Raw genomic sequence first — 5920 nt, forward strand, 5'->3', positions numbered from 1 at the left:
TATAAAGTTATATTTTAAAATCAGATCCAATAGGTTTAAACAGACCAACTGTTCACTATGTGTAAGCTGACCATCCTCAAGATTTTTTCGAGGTTTTAAAGTACAGATTTCACTTAAGAACACACAGAGATTACAGTCAGTCTGGGGGCTGGTTTCTCCCTCTTTCTCCAGATCCCCAATAAGACTCCCCACTGGCAGAGCTCTAGGGTTAAGATCTCAGCTGAAGGGTCAAGCCAAGACCTCCAGCACCCTCTTTGTCCAACCAGTGCTTCTTGTCCCTGCCCAAGTAGCTGACACACACACACTCTTTGAGATTTGATTTATATACAAACACACACACACACACACACACACACACACACACACACACACACACACACACACACACACACACACACACACACCTGGGGAAGGCTGGCACAGGTTTACTAGCTATGCCCCCTTCTGCCCAGACTATAAGGTAGTTATCACTGCCACCAACCCTTACTTATCAGTTACTTTAAGGCCCTTAACAAAGGGTGACCAATTCTACTGTGTAATATTACTACTTTCCAAAATGTAAGTGTGACCAAGAGGAAGGCTATTGGAGTGGCCTATACAGTGTCACCAAATACATATGGAAGTACTCTAAGAGCTTAAATATCTCTAAACAAACCAGCCACAAAAATAGTTTTAAATATATTTAATAATAAATAATAAAAGAACAAGACAATACTCAAACAACACACTAACTGCAGAGTTCAGAATCACAGGAAGTATTTTAAAACAACATTGCAGGACAGTCTCAAATGAATACAGAAAGCATCTAAATTAATCTTTACTGTATTCCTATCTATCTTTAAAAGAAATACTATACTTAAATCTTACTTACAGAGCAACACACAGGCAGAAGTGCTGAATGGATGTTTCTGTATCAAAGACAAGATACAAAATGCACAGTCTTTCTCTGAGAGAGTTCTTAAATTACTATCAAACATTACTGCTGGGTCAACTTGGAAAACATTACTCTTTGTCACCTACCTTCAGTTCCCAGGTTAACAGATACCAGCATAATTTTATCATCTCTGTGTAAGAAGTACATATCTCTCGGATGTTTCCCAGAACTGGAAGTCGTAAAACAATTAAATATTTTTACATTTTAAACCTAGTAATTATTTCTGTTTCAAAACAATAGAAAAAAAACTTTAGCTCTAGACATTGTGTCTGTTTCAGTGAAACTGAGAGATAATACAATTGTAAAACAATTCCACTTATTTTCTTGAAGTTCTGCAAGTTAACTCTGAATGTTCCAGCTTCTACTATTAAAACATACATTTGCACAGGTATATAGTTTATATACATTTCTGTTCTTTCTAGTAGGATACACTGCAGACACATCCTTGAAGCTCAGTATATAACATACAGTTCTGTATAAATTATATCAATATTCACAAATGACATATGATTATTTACAAAATTCCAGATAGCTGGAATGGCAGTGTCACAACCCCATCAGAATCTTGCTTAATCGATCCATATCAGAATCATCAGTGCCAAATATATGGAAAAAGTTCCACAACAACCCCATTCACAAAGGCGGCTCCACAGACCTTGCAAACTTCAGACCCATAGCTATACTGTCTTCTCATCTCAAAAATACTAGAAAAATGTATACATTGGCAACTCATGAAATACCTGCTGCAAAACAACCTTCTCTCAAATACATAACATGGTTTCCAGCCAGGACACAGCACATCAACAGCTCTCCTATCCTTTACTGAAACTGTAAATAAAGCTACAGACTCAGATAATATTGTATCTGCTCTATTTCTTGACCTTTCTGAAGCATTCAACACTATCTCACATTCCCTACTCCTGGGCAAGCTCTTCTACTTAGGACTTACTCCACCCACCCTACAATGGTTCAACAGCTACTTACACAATCGTACGCAAGCAGTGAAATGGTCAAATTCAAATGAAATCTCTCTCCCTTCCTACCAAACCAAAATGGAGTCCCACAAGGTTCTATGCTTGGACTCCTACTCTTCAGCATATTTACAAATTACCTTTGCAGTGTCTCATCTGTTGGAACCCTGATTCAATATGCAGATGATTCCACTATTATCTGCACTTCTCCCACACTATCCCATCTTCTCTCCATCATTCAACACGCATTTTCCACCTTTGAATCCTGGTTTACTAACCACCAACTCTTCCTCAATCCTAAAAAAACTTTAATTCTCTTCCAGCCCAAAAATTGCCCTATCAACCTAAAACAGTTCAAAATACACTAAGGCGACAACATAACTATTGAACTAGTACACTACACTAAATTACTAGGTGTTATCATAGATGATCACTTAAAATGTGACCTCCATGCTCAACAAAATATAAAAAAACACCAGAAACTTGGTATACTTTACAGAAACAAGCACTACCTAAACACATCAACCAGGATTACTCTTGCCAAAACTTTTCTACTGCCATCCCTTCTTTATGGTGCCACTATACTCACTAACTTACAGATCTCCATTAGATTCAAAATGGAACTGCGCTATAACAAAGTGGCCAAGCTTGCTACAAACTCCAAAACTAGTACACAACATTGAACATCCTTACAAACACTAAACTGGCTAGAATTCTCCAACCAGCTACTGCTTGTGCATCTCCTAGCACTACATAACATAATCCACAAACCCCTAGCCTGCCCATCTCTGAACAGCATTATTAAACCCTACAACCCAAACAGAAGCCTTAGGTCTGAAGATAAGAAACTTCTCACTATCTTCAAACCTTCTAAAATTCCATGACAAACCCTATACTCTCACACTGTTGCTAAAGCATGGAACTCACTCCTGCTACCTACAAGAAGTATTACTAACCTAGTAGTTTTCAAAACCTCTCTAAAACAACACCTAAACAACTTGCGCCTGTGCCCATGCTCTGCTCCCAACTAATCTCTCCCTTCTCTCTTCATTCTATCCTCACCAATATTAACACCCTATACACTCTCCCTAAACTCTCCCCACTCCTTTCCTACTATCCTTCTGCCCTCTTATTACCTTATATCCTTTCTCCTCTACTAACCATACAGAGAAAAAGAAAAAATAAATGAGACACTATTTTGAGATCTATTATATTTGTACATCTGTGTTAGTTTACCTTTATTTCATTTGTGATTTTTGTACTTCCTATACTGTTGGTACATATATGTTGTCTTACCTCGTCTCATTTGTGATTTTGTACTACTTCTAAATATTTTTGTACATTACAATATGTAATTGGAGCTTTTCTCCCTGGGCCTCTGGTTAAAATGGGTTCATCTGACCCAGTCGGACCATCCCAGTAAACAAATGACAAATAAATAATAATAAATAAATAAAGGTAGTTTACCTGAGCAGAGATGGGACTGCAGTGGTGGTGCTGTGGTAGCGTTGTCGCCTCACACTAAGACGTTGTCCTGTTCGATTCTCAGCTACAGTTTTTTCTGTGTGTAGACATGTGTGAATGGGCGTACCTTCGTTGAAGGTTGTGCATCAGGACCAGCAACTAGGCACGTAAAAATCTACTGCCTGTCATTAGCGGATTGGAGTTCTGCTGTGGCAACCCCTAACCGAGAAAAGCCGAAAGACACAACAACAACAACCTGAGCAGAGATGGGAAGTTGCTTTGCCAATGCTGATATCAATGCAGTGGTGCTTAGAATAGCTTGATTAGTGAATAAACCACAGTGTACTATTTTCAATAGTTTATAGTAGTATAGTGCTTTGACAAGAGAATATTCAAGTTGTGAAATTAAGACATTCATGGCTGCAGAGCACCAAGCTTCTGAAGTGAGTAGGTTAGAGATCTTGTAGGCTATTTTCAGTTGTTGCAAGACTTTTGAGGCAGTATTATAGACATGTTCTTGAATGATGAGAATGCGTTCTAACAAAAGTCCTAAACATTGTTGCTCTGTAACTTAAGGGAGGATGACACCAGAGAGATCTGTAATTGAAGATTTAGATAGTCTTTTTGATGAGCTGAAAAGCATAACTGTAGATTTAGTGGTGTTGATGAATAATTTATTCCTGGATAACCAATTGCAAACAAGAGGTTTTTTTTGTAAAACTACAGATGTATGGACAGCAGTGAAGCTTATATCATATGTGTATATTATAATTTTTTAATGAGGTAGGTACCAAGGAAAAGGGTTAACGTAGAAGGAGAAAAGTAGTGGACCAAGAAGTAAACCTTGTGGGACACCAGCAGGGATAGGCCCTGAGAAGGAGTAACAGTTCTGGTCATAAATGATGAGGGCTCTGTTAGCTACATAATTTTAGAATCAAGTGGATATTTTGTAACGTAACAGTTAAGCCCCATCTACTCCTTCGTATGTGTTAAAGGATTGCTCACGTATAACAGCCATGGCCCTCCCATAATAAATTCACAGAAGATTACTAGATTAATAACCCCCCAGGGCTTTTTTAAGTTTAGCCATCCTTCCCAAAGGTGAGAATCAAATCCTGAAACTTTTGTCTGCAAAGTAAGCATCTTAACTATTATGCAACTCCCCAACCCTACTGGAGGTTATCATGTAATCAGAGCTCCCTGCTGACATATAACAGCTACTCCCACTACTTAAAGTATCCTTTGTGTGTTACGAATGTGTATCTGTAAATGTATAAAGCCCAGTGTAGTTGGGAATAATATGCAGAGGCCACCTAAAAGCCGAAAGACACAAACAAACAAACCTTTCTTGGCATTTCATTTTATTGAGTGTTTGATCACTGGGTATAAGGGCTGATCTAAACAAGCTTTTTAGAGCTGTCCCATGCCATATGCTAGTCATTGAACTGTTGTCATTCTATTACGAATGGTATAGAGCAAAAGTGAATAATTTATCACTGTGTAACTACTTTACTCTTGTATTTTTAGGTTCAGTATGTTAGCTGTCTCTTTTTAAAAAGTTTCAGGTTTTACAGCCATTATAGTGCTTTCTTTTATAATAAAAACTTTTTCTGTGCCATTTCAGTTGCCAGACACCTTTGAAGATGCTGTTGCATCTTCAGGTGAGGAAGGGAAGTTGCTAAGCAAACAGGAGAAGGAGTGTTACAGGGATGTAATTGTGCAGAATTATGAAAATATGGTATCAGTAGGTAAGCATGAACTCTGTCATAGAAAATAGAATTCTGGGAGTAATAGATTTCTTTGTGACGCTTACTTCTGAAAATGGCAGTAGTATATGCAATGTACTGTTCTTTTTTTATCTGATGCTGCTGTTGTGGAAAGGAGGATTTATAAGAGGATGGTTAGTGTTAAAGGCAGCTAGCTATGTTTTTGAAGATTATAAATATAGATTTTTGACATCAGCTAATGAAGCATCTGTGGACAAGTTTCTGCATTTCCTTTTTGTTTTTTGACCACAAACTCTGCCTTCTGCTAAATGTCTAGACAACTGCTTTCTTTCTCCCAAGCCTTGTCTCTAGGACTATTTTTCTTATTTCCACCACCACTTTCTTTTAAAAATTTGAAAACAACCCATACTTTAGCAGACTGATGCTTTTCAGACCCATTTTCAGTAATACTGTAGGTCATAAGAACACTAATATACACACATGCACACACACCATAACCAAAAGACAGACTTGAACCCCAGAAATGGAAGCCGTGAGACAAAATTCTTAACCACTGAGCCATTCTGCTGCCCACATTTATCCTTAATCCTTTTTTCTCAGGGTTTATATTGTGCAGTCTCATTCATGTCTTTGTTAATTTCAAAGGCAACCTCCCTGTCACTTGTTGAAGTTTCAAGTACTTGACATCCATGGTCCCTGCCTTGTCTTCTACCTTTGCTACCTAATTAATGGAATGCATTTTTTTATCTGACATAATGTTTCTTCTGTGAACGCATACCGCCAGTATCACTGTACCTTTTCATTATCTGTTTATCTATTTGTTA

The sequence above is a fragment of the Protopterus annectens genome, chromosome 3.part0 (assembly GCF_019279795.1).
Source record: "Protopterus annectens isolate FY-2018-M chromosome 3.part0, PAN1.0, whole genome shotgun sequence".
Taxonomy (NCBI): Eukaryota; Metazoa; Chordata; order Ceratodontiformes; family Protopteridae; genus Protopterus; species Protopterus annectens.